This window comes from Lynx canadensis, chromosome B4, assembly GCF_007474595.2.
Source record: "Lynx canadensis isolate LIC74 chromosome B4, mLynCan4.pri.v2, whole genome shotgun sequence".
Taxonomy (NCBI): Eukaryota; Metazoa; Chordata; class Mammalia; order Carnivora; family Felidae; genus Lynx; species Lynx canadensis.
In genome coordinates, this window is record NC_044309.1 from 66,583,078 (window position 1) to 66,599,298 (window position 16,221).

The following is a 16,221-nucleotide window of genomic DNA, read 5'->3' on the forward strand; positions in this document are numbered from 1 at the left end:
GTTAGGAAATTTAGACATATGGAGCGAGCCATACAAAACATTTGAGATCACCAAATCCAACCCTCTTGTTTTTGAAATTTATCTAAGATCTAATTGGTGGAAAACTGGAAATAAACCCAGGTCTCCTTTTCACTACCTCACACTGATTCCTAGTTATTTAATGTAAAAATAACTAATTTTATTTTAGGAGCACTCTTCTGTTCCTTCTGTAGTATAATTAAGGATGTATTTTCCAAGCAACGGTTCTCATGCCAGAAAGTTTCTCGATTTCATATTTACGTTCTTGATGTTATAGTATATATTTAATTTTGTAAAATATATAAGCAAAACATTTAGGATTTCTCTCTTTCAGAGAAATTGTAACTTGGTAAAAATGTATTACATTTAAGTTTTTCAAAATTGTAAAACTAAGTGAAGTTAGTGCCACTTGGTGAAAAATGTCAGTTATTCATTTTGGGAATATAGCTTAACACCCATATTTAAAAAAAATTTTTTTAAGTTTATTTATTTATTTTGGAGGGGGTGGAGCAGAAAGAGAGGGAGAGAGAGAATCCCAAGCAGAGTCCACACTATTAGCACAGAGTCTGACATGGGGCTCAATCTCATGAACCGTGAGATCAAGACCTGAGCCAAAATCAAGACTTGGACGCTTAACTGAGTGAGTCACCCAGGCACCCAAGATTTTTTTTATTTTTAAGTAATCTCTACACCCATCAGGGGGTGGGGCTCAAAACGTGAGGCTCAAAATCACAACCCCGAGATCAAGAATTGCATGCTTCGCCAACTGAACCAGCCAGGCTTCCCAAGACCCATATTTTCATCACAGGTAACTGTTTCATTGTGCAGTGAACTAACAACTCCATACTTCTACAATGTAAATATAATTTCATTCCTTTTAAGCAGTTCCTGCTGCATTAGCTATTAGATGAGTTACTATGTTATTTCTCAAAACTGTTCATATGGTCCAATATTTTTCATGTGACTGTCATAACATGGAATTCATGAGGGCCACAAGTCTTTCTCTGCTTTGGGGAAGTTGGCTCTTGAAGTTACTCTCTTTCTTTTTTTATCAAGTATTTAAAAAAAATTAATGTTTATTTTTGAGAGAGAGAGAGAGAGAGACAGAGTGCAAGAAGGGGAGGGGCAGAGAGAAAGGGGGAGACATAGAATCCAAAGCAGCCTCCAGGTTCTGAGCTGTCAGCACAGAGCCTAACATGGGGCTCAAACTCACGAACCATGAGATCATGACCTGAGCCGAAGTTGGACACCCAACCGACCGAGCCACCCAGGTGCCCCGAAGTTACTCTCTTTCTTTTGAAATTCTCTAGGACTCTTCACTTAGGAACAAAATCTGACTACTCAGCCTAAGAGACAAAATGTCACTGAAGAAAGCTTCCAGGGAATTAATCGTCTTCTTTATGCTTAGCCATCATCAAACAAGTTCTCTTAGAATAATATCAAGACCTAGACTGGCTCATATCCCTGTAACCTAGAGTGACAACTACAGGGTTTTTAAATCTGTGTTTAAACCCTAACTCTGCCACTGAACAATAGCTCTATCACCTTGGGCAAATTAAGGAACCTTGCAGTGCCACTGTTTGCTTATGTGTTAAGACAATAATTCCTACCTTTCAGTGGTGTTGTAATGATTGGATAAAGATATATATATATATATATATATATATATATATGTAAATTGCCTCCAGAGAATGCCTAAAACATAGTAGGATTTGAATAAAAGGTACTACTTACAGTATTACCCTTCAAACAAGAAGTCATTCCTGCCCTGTAATTCTTTATGTACTTACAGATTCTCATATTTCAAATGACCAAAACCAATGCTGATCGCTAGGTGGTCATATTTTCTCAGTATAACTTCTTAGGCTAATTTATCTTCCTTTTCAATTTTTGTATGTAACCCATAGTTATCACATTTCTGGCATGTGCTCATTATGGTTAGACTTTCCAGCTTAGTGCTTTCCCTCCCTAGAAGATCAGAACCCTTAATTATGCACTTTTCCCCTAGCCACATAGCCAGGGATTTAGAGCTCCTTAAGAAGATTAATTAAAACTGCTGCCATTCCTGTAGCAAAGCTTCCTTTATTTTGGACTGCTGAACTGAGGGTTAAGTGCTTTATCACAGAGCAAATCAATGGCAACACTGGATGTGGAAGCCAACAAGCTAGATTACCAGCTCTTTGTGCCACTGAAAGAACACTTCCATTGACTGATTTTTTCTTCTGTGGGATTTCAACAATACCTTAGTGAGAATCTGCCTAGAGACAAGAGCACCTTCCTGTACTGTGATATGATATATCCGCACACTCACAGACAATTCCCCATTGATCTTAACTGTAGAAAAGGGAAGCCTGGCACACTACTTAAGAAGGGCAAGTCAATCTAATTAACAATTGCACTTACTCCCAGCTTTTTTACATCAATAGTGCTTTGTCTATGTTGCTTAACCCTTGAATACTTACGGGTGGGTTTCCTGCTTACAAATAACTAGCCAATATTTATCTAACTTAGGTTTATTAGATAATTTAATTTTGTCTATTTTTCCAGATCATTCGTATAATAAGTAGTCTGGCTTAAATATCAATGTATTGCTCCTTGACACATAAATGAAAATACCTCCATATTCTTTGGTACATAGCATTTGTTTGTTTGTTTGTTTGTTTCCTCATGGGAACTGAAAGCGAGAGAAAATATATCCTTTTAATAAGAAATGCTTTGTGCTTTGCTTTTATAATACAGTTTTGTGCCAAAGCCCAGAATGAATTTACCTTATAAACCAATCTCTGAAATTATGAATTTAATTGTTTTAAAAGTTGATTGTTATTAATCAGAGTGATAGAGATTTGAATAAAGAAAAATTCTCAAAATTATCAAGTATAGCGTGTATAACATATAAGATACATGCAACTATTACCTGGAATGTGGTGTGTGTGTGTGTGTGTGTGTGTGTGTGTGTGTGTGTGTAAAGGACACTGCTGAGGTAAATTTTGAATCAAAGCAAAATGTAATCCTAATGTATAGACTGTTTATAAAGATATCTTACCAGTGAGAGTTTATACACCATTTTTATGATATTTTGATTTGGACTCTTCAATAATTAAAAATATGTTCCCCCTCAATATGAGCTCAGTTATTAAGTACAGTATTTTAAAAATTGAAGACACAAATAGAAAAATAAACCATAGGTTGTACTGTTCAACCATCATTATGTGCTACCTCAAATCTTCATCTTGATGAGCACCTTTGCTTTACAAAATCCTTCAAACACTCTAGAATGTGTATCTTCAGTTTTGGAATAAAAAGGAAAATGTAATTGAAAAATAACAGAGTTTATGTTTAGCAATTTGGAGATTTTGGGTTACCCATTCTAATATATCAATTTCAGTTCATATTTCACTCTTTCTCATTGCCAGGTAGTATTCCATTGTGTATGTAAAACACAATTTCTTTATTCATTCATCAGTTGATGGACATTTAGGCTCTTTCCATAATTTGGCTATTGTTGTGAGTGCCGCTATAAACATTGGGGTACAAGTGCCCCTATGCGTCAGCACTCCTGTGTCCCTTGGGTAAATTCCTAACAGTGCTATTGCTGGGTCACAGGGTAGATCTATTTTTAATTTTTTGAGGAACCTCCACACTGTTTTCCAGAGTGGCTGCACCAGTTTGCATTCCCACCAACAGTGCAAGAGGGTTCCCATTTCTCCACATCCTCTCCAGCATCTATAGTCTCCTGATTTGTTCATTTTAGCCTTTTGTAGCAACATGGATGGAACTGGAGAGTATTATGCTAAGTGAAATAAGTCATACAGAGAAAGACAGAAACCATATGTTTTCACTCCTATGTGGATACTGAGAAACTTAACAGAAGACCATGGGGGAGGGGAAGGAAAAAAAAAAGTTAGAGAGGGAGAGAGCCAAACCATAACAGACTCTTAAAAACTGAGAACAAGCTGAGGGTTGATGGGGGGTGGGAGGATGGGGAGGGTGGGTGATGGGCATTGAGGAGGGCACCTGTTGGAATGAGCACTGGGTGTTGTATGGAAACCAATTTGACAATAATTTTCACATTAAAAAATAAAATAAAATAATACAAAAATTAAAAATATATTCGTTCATATTTAATAATAAGCCTGCAGAATTCCTGTGTCTGTTTATTCTTTGTGATGAAATTCAAGATAGATTGTACCAGAAACAGTTTTCTTGACTATTCATATATATTGAGGGTGAGAAAAAAGATTAAGTTGAAATAGAGTTCTTTACAGTTCATGTTTCTTCTCATCTAATGATGGCAAACTGTGAAAACATTACCCAAGAGCATGGTTTTCTAGCTAGTAAACCATGTTCAGAAATGTTTCCTAGTTTAATACAAATACATTCATTCAGAAAAGGAAATTGCTGCGTTGATATGTCCCAGGCAGATTGTTTCCTGTTTTGGAAACCACTGTGTTCAGTTATTCAGAGCTGAGATGGTTCTATTCATCCTCCATAAGGGGAATTGGCCAGCTCAGTGAGAATGACTTCCAAATATTTCAGTAGAATTAAAGCTCAGGTTTTAGACTCACTGGATAACTAAATATAAAACTTTTTTTCCCTATAAATTAAAAATGTTTAGGGGCACCTGGGTGGCTCAGTTGGTTAAGCATCCAACTTCAGCTCAGGTCATGATCTCACAGTTCGTGAGTTCAAGCCCCATGTCGGGCTCTGTGCTGATAGCTCAGAGCCTGGAGCCTGCTTTGGATTCTGTGTATTCCTCTCTCTCTGCCCTTTCCCTGCTCACGTTCTTTCTCTCCCTCTCTCTCAAAAATAAAGAAACAAAAAAATTTTTTTAATGTTTATTTTTATATGCTATGATCTTTTATTTTTTTCATACTTTGTATCTGCATGCCAAAAGAATTTGGAGTTTCAATTTAAATCCCCATTTATGCTATCAATCTTATGAAATCTCTTCTGGTAAGATGAAACATAATTTTATAGTTAGAGGAAATTCTTAGCTACTCCCATTAGAGAGGCACAAAGTTTTGGAAATTATGTATTAGCCAGTAACTCCATTTTTCCCAATCACATTTTCCATATAACCTGCTACTAACAAGTAAAGTAATTGATCTAAATTTTATATTACTCCCAAATTTTACTATGTTAATCACTTTGTGCATCCAACAGTTTAAACTCCCTTCCTTTGGTGCATGTACCATACTCTTCCCCCCCCCCCGCCCTTTCTGTATAACTTTTGCCCTGGCCACCTGTTTAAAGTAGGAGTTTGCAAAGGCATTACCACCTCCAGTTCCAGTGATTGGACCAAGCCAGGCTAATAGCAGGCATTCCCAAGATTTTTCTAATTTGATGAGGGAAGGGACCAAATGAAAGGAGGTATTTGTTTACTAGATGTATTAACTAATTTGGGATTTATTTGTGATCATTTATTTAGTGTTTTTGTAAATTGATTTAAAAATTCCTCCTTGGGGCGCCTGGGTGGCGCAGTCGGTTAAGCGTCCGACTTCAGCCAGGTCACGATCTCGCGGTCTGTGAGTTCGAGCCCCGCGTCAGGCTCTGGGCTGATGGCTCGGAGCCTGGAGCCTGTTTCCGATTCTGTGTCTCCCTCTCTCTGCCCCTCACCCGTTCATGCTCTGTCTCTCTCTGTCCCAAAAATAAAAAACGTTGAAAAAAAAAATTAAAAAAAAAAAATTCCTCCTTACATAACAAAAATAGAGAGTAACCTATTGTTACATTTGGATCATATAATAATAAGGAGTTTAACGTTTTTAGGTAGCCAAACATGTTTTATTCTATCACTGCTTTTCAAAAATGTTTGAGGTACAGTTGATGTACAATGTTATATTAGTTTCAGGAGTATAGCATAGTGATTCAACAATTCTATACATTACTTAATGCTCACTATGATAAGTGTAGTTTACCATACAATGTTATTATAATATTACAATATTATTTTGCTGCTAAAAGCTTTATTGTTTCCATTTGATGCATGCCTTGGGAGGGCTCCAAGAGGGTTAAAAACCTACTTAGTGACTGCAGAGAGAGGCTCAGGCATAAGCCCTGGCACCAGAGGGATGCCAGAGGGGCCTCTCAAAGGCTTCTGGGCTTCAGAAGCTTCTAGTCATGCTTGAGGGTGAGCCTTTCAGAGAGATACTCACCCAGCCCAGCCTGGGGGCCAGCTGGCCTGTGGAGGTTAATCAGATGGTCGCCCATCTTCTTGATGAGTTTCACCTCCTGATCTAGGAAGTGGTTCTCCCTGAAGTCACAGAGATGGAAGTCTGTGTGGCAGAACCCTGACCATGCATATCCAAAAGGGCCTGGTTCAGGTTCTTCTCCAGGACCATGGTGGCTTCCATGGTGTTCAGGGGTTTACCCCACTCATCTTATGGCTTCTGCATGTCCTGGAGGAGAGAGCAGTTGCAGCACTGGTTTTGCACCTTTAAGAGACATTCAGCTCCCTCATACTTCTCCTCAACCAACTCGTAGATGGAATGGCTCACTCTCTCCAGAGCCACTGGAAATAGAAGCCCAGAGAGAGGTAGGTGTAGGAGGCCAGCAGATGCATGTTGACCAGATGTTTGACAGTGTCTCCCACGTCAGTGAAATAATTCTGACAAATATGGGAGCTCATGGGTAATCAGTAATAAGGAGTTATGTTCAACATAGGGTGTTGGCTGGTCCTAGAGGCAGACTGGCTGAGAATATGGCTCCAAAGTTTGTGACTGGAAAAAAGGTTGGAAAAAAGTTTGGATGCTGGTAGGAGGCTGACAGAAGGGGAATTCCTGGGTCTGTACAGTCCAAATACTGTTGAAGCAAGAAACAGATCTGCAGGACCCTGGACACACAGCCTATTATAGTATTATTGACTATATTCCCTATGATGTTCTTTTTTTTTTAAGCTTATTTATTTATTTTGAGAGAGAGAGAGAGAAAACAAGTGGGGAAGAGCAGAGAGATCTGAAGGGAGACAGGAAGACAGAGGATCTGAAGCAGGCTCTGTGCTGACAGCAGAGAGCCCAATGTGGGGCTTGAACTCACAAACTACGAGATCATAACCTGAGCAGAAGTTGGATGCTTAACCAACTGAGACACCCAGGTGCCCCCCCACCCCCTGGGCTGTACTTTTCATCTCCATTTATTTTATAACTGTAAGTCTATACTTCCCAATTCCCTTCACCTATTTTGCCCATCCCCCCACCCACCTCTTCTCCGTCAGTCACTAGTTTGTTCTCTGTATTTAAGACTCTTCTTGTTTTTCCTTTGTTTGTTTTGTTTTTTAGATTCCACATATGAATGAACTTATATGGTATTTGTTGTTCTCTGCCTGGCATATTTTACTTAGCGTAATACCCTCTAGGTCCATCCATGTTGTTGGAAATGACAAGATCTCATCATTTTTTATGGCTGAGTAGTATTTCATATATATATATATGTATGTATACACACACATATATATATATATATACATATATACATATATGTATATATGTGTGTGTATATATATATATATATATACACATCTTTTTTATCCATTCATCTGTCAGTGGACACTTGGGTTGCTATCATATCTCAGCTATTGTAAATATAGCTATAATGAACATATAGGTGAAGTATATTTTTGAATTGGTGTTTTCATTCTCTATTGGTAAATACCCAGTAGTGGAATTACTGGATCATATGGCATTTCTATTTTTAATTTTTTGAGGAATCACACTGTTTAATTTTTTGAGGAATCACACTGTTTTCCACAGTGATTGCACCAATTTACTTTCCTACAATAGCACACCAGGTTCCTTTTTCTCCCCATTCTTGCCAATATTTGTTGTTTCTTGTCTTTTTGATAATAACCATTCTGACTGTGTGAGATGATATCTCATTGCGGTTTTGATTTGCATCTCCCTGATGATTAGTGATGTTGAACATCTTTTCGTGTGTTTGTTAGCCATCTGTATGTCTTCTTCAGAAAAAATGTCTATTCAGGTACACTGCTCATATTTAAATCAGATTGTTTGGTTTTTGGTGTTGAGTTGTAAAAGTTCTTTATATATTTTGGATATTAACCCCTATCAGATATATCATTTGCAAATATCTTCTTGCATTCAGTAGGTTGCCTTTTTGTTTGGTGGATGGTTTCCTTTGCTGTGCAAAAGCTTTTTGTTTTGGTTTAGTCCCAATGGTTTATTTCTGCTTGTGTTTCCATTGCCTGAGGAGACATATCCATAAATATGTTCCTAAGCTCTTGCTGTTTCTGTTTGTAGTCTCCTTGCTCTAGTGTTTGATTAATGCTCTCAATAGTACATCACACAATTACTTTCCGAGTTTTGAGCATTTGCTCACTACTTTTGCCAAGCCTATCATGTGCTTAACCTCTGCAATGATAGAGAATGGCAATTGTTTTGCTGAATTAACTCTGGAAAGTGACCATTCCTAATAAGCAGAATTAAATGACAAGGAGATAATTTCTTTGCTGCTTTGTTTTGTTTAAGGCTTAGGACCACCTACTGAGTGGGTGGGGGTGGGAAGGCTATTTGCAATTATTTTTAAAAAGGAAAAAGAATCTGTGCACCTGTCGCACAGCTGTAGTGACAGCCAAATAGGGACAAAGCATGCTGGGAGTGTGCTCAGCAGTTATTTCTCTTACATGAGGTGTAAATGCTTTGCTGTTTCAGGAATTCCTATGAAAAGCATCAGGCCTAACAGTATCCTCAATGAATTATTTTGTGAGAGATTCTCTATCCTGATTTCATTTTAATTTGTAGAAAGTGATAAAGAGTAGCTTATTTGCAAAGGCAGTAAACTTTATAAAATATCTCATAGAATGAAAAATTTTAAAAGGGGAAAACTGAGATGAAAAGAGAGAGTGATTTTTGAGCCATTTCCATTATTACAGAAAGCTCTGTTGAACAATGTTGCTCTGGAGATCCCTATTCTATAAAAATACAGTTTCAAATAAAATTTTGGATACAATTATCAGGTTCACACCAAACTGCATTTATCTCAGGTCTGTTTTTTTTTTTTAATGTTTATTCATTTTTTGAGAGAGGGAGTGTGACGGGGGGAAGAGCAGAGAGAGAGGGGGAACAGAGGATCCGAAACAGGCTCTGTGCTGACAGCAGCCAGTCCAACGTGGGCCTCAAACTCACGAACCCCAAGATCATGACCTGAGCCAAAGTTGGTTGCTTAACCGACCGAGCCACCCAGGCACCCTCTTTTTTTTTTTTAAAGTTTATTTATTTTGAGAGACAAAGAGAGTGAGAACAGGGGCAGGGACAGAGAGAGAGAGGAGAATCTCAAGCAGGCTCCACAGTCAGCACAGAGCCCAACATGGGGCTCAAACTCACAAAACTGTAAGATCATGACCTGAGCCAAAATCAAGAGTCAGAGCTTAACTGACTGTGCACCCAGGTGCCCCTACCTTTACCTTAGGTCTTAAAACTATATATATACATATACCTATACGTATACATATAGGTATATATATAAAGTTATTATCATAAAATCATAATAATGGTTATATCTAAAGGAAAGAGGGGAGGATACACTCTTTTAGGCATACATGGGTGCACTTCTAGGTTGCCAGCAGTGTTCTATTTCCTAATATGTGAGATGGTAACATTTGCATTTTTCTATAGATTCTCCTCAATGTGTTATATTTTGCAGTAAATATGGGCTAAAAATCACTGTCACAATTAATTGCATATGCCTACATCTTTGAAAAAATCAAATCATTTTTAAACTGATACCACTGAGAGATTATTCATAACTGCATGGAATCTAGATGAGTGTACAAGCTACATTGTTACCTTTTAGTAATGAGAGGAAATTGTTAATTGAAAAATGCTGGCAGTAGATTGTGGTAGACATACTTAAACAAAATAACATCACTTTTTTATTCCTTGGGGGTATGCATAAACTAGATGGCATATTTTTATTCTTCAAGTAGCCGGATATTTTAAATATCTTTGCTGAGTTTGCTGTCATTTTGTTCTAGATATCATGTCAAATAAAAGATTAATGGAGGTGTTTATAGATTTAGAAGTTGATACTGATACTGAAGCAGTTATTAAGGACAAGTTAGCACAAACATTTTCCTACTGCCACTAAATCCAGACTAGGTTCAAAAATTTCAGTTGAAAATGTTTCAAATATTCAAAACAATCTCTTATGCTATTATATATTGGACAGGTTTATAAGCTTTATCTTCAGATACTTGTACGGCAAGAAGGATAATTCATACTCAAGTATTCCTAGAACCTGGGGTTGTTGTTTATAAAGTGATAAACTTGGAAAAATATCAGACTGCTATAATCTGGAGTCTGACTACACCTCCTAATTAATATCTTTTCTAATTATTAATGTCATTCCAACTTAATGCTCTGCCCCTCTCTGAGTCTCACTACAGAGTTAAGCTTCTTGAGGTTTTTTTATCTCCGTGCTTTCAATTGTGTGAAGAGTCTTTTGATTACTAGTTACAAAAATCAATTCAAGCTAGGTTAAGAAAAACAGAAAAAAATCTTTAAACTTAAAAAAAAAACAAAAAGAAATTAAATACTAACTATACAATTTCAAACCCAGAAGAAGGAAGTACTATTAAAATTTGGCTGTCAGGGGCACCTGGGTGGCTCAGTTGGTTAAGCGTTCGACTTCAGCTCAGGTCATGATCTCATTGTCTGTGGGTTCCAGCCCCGCATCAGGCTCTGTGCTGACGGCTCAGAGCCTGGAGCCTGCTTCCGATTCTGTGTCTCCCTCTCTCTCTGCCCCTCCCCTGCTCATGCTCTGTCTCTCTCTGTCGCAAAAATTAAAAATTTAAAAAAAAATTTGGCTGTCAGTCATTTCAAATTTTATGCATACCTGCACAGAAATTTTTTTCTTCACATGAGATGATACTATCCATATTACTCTTCCAGTGCCTTTTTTTTTTCATTTAATGAATAATCTTGCAAGACAGTATTAAAGAGTAAATTAGAGGGCTTCCCAATTTTGCAATGGCTGCATTATGTTAAATATTTAGAAGATTTCCAATTTAAACAAGAATTTATGGACATTATGCCGGGACCATGAGTATAATCTGCCATACAGAATCCAAGGAAAAGTCTAATAACCATTCACAGGAATGGAGGAAACAAGGCAATTCTACAGCAGGAATCCTTTGACTTTCCTTCCAGAGCTCTGTGATTAATATGTCTCTCAGTTTAAATTCTCCAGAGAGTGTATCAGATTGGTCCCGCAGGAGTTAGGTACTACATTTGGTCCAATTAGCTTTGACCAAGGGGCCAGGATCAGGTAAGAAAAAACATGGCTGCCAAGAAACAACCTTGGTTTGTGGGATGCAGAGCCCATGTCATATTTGATTTTGTCTTTCTGGTGCTTATGCAGTGTCTTACCATCTCCACAGAAAGAGTTGTGACAAAGTAGTTCTCTGTAATAAGTTGTCTTCCTCTTATTTTCCCCCTTTATTTTAGTATTATACTGACATTACATGCTAAGTTAAAAGATGATTTGTGTGACAGGCCCTAAATGAAGTTCAGGTCCAGTGGGGCCAGCCCCATGGAGGTACAATGAAAGGAGGAAAAGGAAGTCTGTGTGAGACCTGAGTCACAGATCCCTTGCCTTCAGTATCCAATGCACATGACCCCATGCTTGCTTTCTCTAGGTCCAGAATTGCATATCTAGCTGCTTACCAGCAGTTCCATCTAGACATCCATTGGACACTTCAAATCAGCATTTCCAACACTGAATTTACATTCTTCTCACAGACTTCCACTTGTTCTGGCTTACCTTAATGGCATCTCACCCTGTTTTCCAGTCAGTCACTAACTTCTGTCAGCTCTTCCTTTAAGTTCTCTCAAATCATTCCATTGTTTTCCAATCCACTGCCACTGCCCTGGCTTAGGCTACCATCTTCTCTAGCCTGCACAACTCCAAACTAATTCATGAAACTTCTCTTTTGCCTCTAGTCTTTTTTTTTTTTTTTAAGAGAGAGTGCACACACATGGGAGCTGGGGGGGAACAGAGAGAGGGAGAGAGAGAGAATCCCAAGCAGGCTCTACACTGTCAGCACACGGCCCCATGTGGGTCTCAATCCCACAATCAGCAAGACCATGACCTGAGCCAAAATCAAGAGTTGGGTGCCCAACAGACTAAGCCACCCGGATGCCCTTTCCTGCCTCTAGAATTACTTTTACAGTTTTTGACCCTGCACCCAGTGAAAGCAAGACCTTTCCTTGCAAGTATTCTCTGTTCAGAACAAAGCCTGAAGTCCTTAGCATAGTTCAGCACAGGATAGCACTGCACAGCCTGCAAGACGTTTCGTGAATTGTCCACTTCTTCCATCTTAGCCACTCTATCCTCCTTACCCATTACCTTTTCTCTCTGTTTTCTTGCAGGTCCCCGATTTCTTGCCTGTAGAACAATAGTTTTGAACCTTGAATGTACATTAGAATCATCTGGAGAACTATAAAAAATCCCATTAGTCTAGGCATCCCAGACCAATTAAATCAGAACTCTGGGGGTGGGACCCAGGGCTAGGGATCAATATGTTTTTAAAGCTCCCCAGATGATTCCAATATACAGCCAAGTTTGGGAGCCTCAGCAAAACTTTGCGTAGGTTCATTTCCTCTCCTTGACCTAATCCCTATCCCCACTTTGTTTATTCTTCACTCCCGTCTTCAAGATGCCTAGCTCATACTCATCCTATTTATCTGACAAACATATATACAAGGAAACCTTTCCTGACCACATAATATAAATTATGTGAATAGATGCAGAATTTTGAATGATGGGACTCTCAAGATCTCTGAATTCGTATCTCTAATTATCCTTTGGACCTTTGATATCTATATAATAAACATCTGGAAGATGTAACTGTGTTTGTCAGGCTAATAATATACATTCATTCATTAACTGCCACTGTCAGAATTTGTGCTAGTTGTTTGTCTAATTATCTTGTTTCATCCTTTCAGTAATTTTTAGGAAGTATTCAGATCCCGTTTTACTGCTAAGAAAGCTAAAGCTTAGACAGTTTAACAAAAATGGACTAAATATAAATTTGTATATATTATATATACATATAATATATTAATTATATATTTTAAACATAATTACTTTATGTATTATAATTGTAATTATATATTATTTAGTATATAGTATATATATTAATATATATACTAAATATGTAATATATACTAAAGCTAAAGTAGATACTAGTATGAATCAAACCAAACAGAATATGAAATATTCCCCAAGTTCTTTTTTTTTTAATCAGCACTATAAACAAAAAGTTTTGAAATCCTTTAAACAAGAAACTGTTTGGAAATGTATGTTTTAAATTTTGCAGATGCTTATGGAAAGAACTATTCAGCAGCATAGCAGAAGAATAATAAATTGGAAATATCAACAAATGGTTTTGTGCAAACAATAGTTTCCAATCAGCACATAAAGATTCAGATAAGAGATGGCAAATTACTTTATTTTGCTTTAAATTGGAAAATAGTTCTTTGGCAATTCTAGTGTGTATTTAAGAGGATACATTTCAAAAGCAGCAGTTAGGAACAAAAGCTTAAAGGGGATTTCTAGTAGTTTCAATGCTACAGAGATCTTTATATCTACAGCATGGTTGACAGATACTAAGGTTTCAGAATCAGAACATACACCACACCCATTTTGTTCACTATCCCTTTATCTCTTCACTTCTCCCCTCCCATCCCCTCAAATCACAACCTCTCTTTATTTTTCCAGCTTGCACTGTGTTCATTCACTTCCTGTGTAATTACCATAAATAATCAGCAAGATAGGACCTGTGTGGTACAAATGCCACACCTTGGTTGTGTTGTGAGCAACCACTTGAAATGGTGGCAACCTAAACATTTGCACACTTTTTAAAGCCACAATGTCCTGTATTTAAGTATTTCACAAGTAAGTCTTTTAACACCCAATAGGTAAAATATCTGAATGCCGTTTCGCTGTTAATACCTGACCCAAAAGTCACCTTTTGGCTGGCCACAACACTTGACTCTACATGCCTGGGATGGGTGTTGACTGCAGCTCAGAATGATTCCTTCAAATTAAAAACAAAACACAAAAAAACAATTGTTCTTCCCTATTAAGAACTGAGCAGGGGAAAACAAAAGGCTTTGTTCAGTTGTAAATCATGTAAAAGCAGGGGTATGTTACCTGCTTCTGCCAAGACTAAAGTAAAGCAATCAGCAACGTGACTTCAGGGATTGTAAAATCCCAGAAAATGACTATTATGGTACTTTATTGAGTCAGATATTAGTGACATTTATTAGGAAAAATAAATAAAATAATAATAAAATACAATAAAAAAAAAAGAAGTTCCCAAGAAATAATAAGATAGGTAGGAAAAAGTCCCCTCATGGGTTCCTTTGGCCCATCCCTTCTTCACTGCCAGACTCAGCCTCCAATAAGTATTACTTTTCCCTTGGGCTTAGTTGTGTGCTCTGTGGGTCTTCCCAGCTGCAAGGCAATTTTTCATCCCCATCTTCCCAAAGAAAGTATGAGGTTATTTAGCATGTAATAATGAGTCCTCAGTTTTGGAGAGTTACAAAACTCTGATTTCCAAATCACAAATACCACTTCCTGCCCAGCCCCTTACATATATGGGGCCCGAGGTGTTCAAAAAAACAAAATTATACCATTAGATGGTACTGTAAAAACCAGTCAGTTTCCGTAACTTAAAAGTGAAGAAACTGAGAGAAAGAATCCTTTTGTTCAAATTCACACTAGTTATTGGCAAACTAAAATAGAATTCAAATCTCATGAGTTCCAGTCAAGCATATTTTCTTATACCTAATTATTTGTCTTTAGTAAGTTTATTTTGCTTACAAAATTTCACAACACCCTTTCAGATAGCTGGAGACACCTGGAGTATCATAAAACTAAGTGGGATCATCACCAAAGAGAAGCATAGAATTTAATTGAAATTCCTAAACATTCATTTTGTATTCTACTTAATCACAAAGTTCACAGATGCCAGATTTTTTATTTCAGTTATCTGGCTTTTGCTAGCACAATCTCCCCTGGGTAATCTGTTTCTTATCATAATTTTGCAATGTAATTTTAACTGTTGCCTTTTCCTTTGATTTCGCACTGTCATCCTTTCCAATATTGACTAACCATTGCACGTTGTTTTCAAACAAGGTGGTACAGCTTTTCTGAAGGAACTAGTGAGAAAATTGAGACAGATTAGCTGCTCTAAGATAGCTGCTTCTTAACTCTGTGTTTTATGCAGCTTTCCTTCTCGACCTAGGTAGGTGGCTTCTGGGATGAGCTCAACTCAGCCAAAACCATTCTGATAACTTGTCTTAAAAGATCTTGTATCAGGGTTACTTCTCACTCACTAGCCAAACATCAAATAAATCTCTTTTTCTCCTCTTCTTCAGGTGCTCCAATGACCAGTGAATTTACATATAAACTTCATGAAGTCAAGGCATAATTGTTCTTACTTAGTAGCACTTAGTTCAGTAACATAGCCATGATATGCCATTAAGTGCTAATTCTTTAAGCACATGTGATTCATCACCTAAATGCAATTGTAAGATACAATCCTAGGTTCTTCAGGGTCCAGGGCACCCAGACATTACAACCTGTTATTTAGCTGCAGACTGTGCTCAGGCCAATTCTGCTACTTCTTCAATCCCAACTTAAGCTTTATATTGGAAACTATATTTACCATTTCTCCCCATTTCTAAGTTTAGATAGAACTAAAAATATTGCATGTGCATCTTTCAGACTGTGAGCCCCTTCTGGGCAATGACCGTGAAGTATTCAATGTTGACTTCCCAGTGACTAATTGCCTGATTTTTCATGGTTATTTAATAAATGTTTAATCAATAAATGAATGAATGAATAAGAAATGAATGAATGTGCTCCAAATCCTTCCCATACAAAGATATGCTGTTGAGACTGTACATTAAGGTCAACTTTCTCTATTGTGATCAATGTTTCCTTGCCCTTTCCCACGCTGCAACTCCATTTCTTCATCTCTGCCTCAAAAGAAACTATCCCTTTTCTGCTATGGCCCAAGATTGTAGGGAATTGCAAAGATTGCAGAAGATGCTGATCTCAGATATCAAAGTAACAGGGTACTCATTGGCTTGTCCCAGTACATTATTGGATATTTATTGGGGACAATGATCAGATTCCAGTTTATAAGCAAAACTGACACCATCTATTAAGAAATTATCTGAC

The 16,221-nt window shown here is 37.5% G+C and overlaps 1 long non-coding RNA gene and 1 pseudogene across 1 annotated transcript in view; one reads left to right on the forward strand and one right to left on the reverse strand.

Moving 5' to 3' along the window:
* The window catches only part of LOC116738200, a 100,268-nt gene that overhangs the window by 49,189 nt on the left and 34,858 nt on the right, over nucleotides 1–16,221 (forward strand). The window lies entirely within an intron of this gene.
* Nucleotides 6,130–6,643, reverse strand: LOC115518845 (annotated as a pseudogene).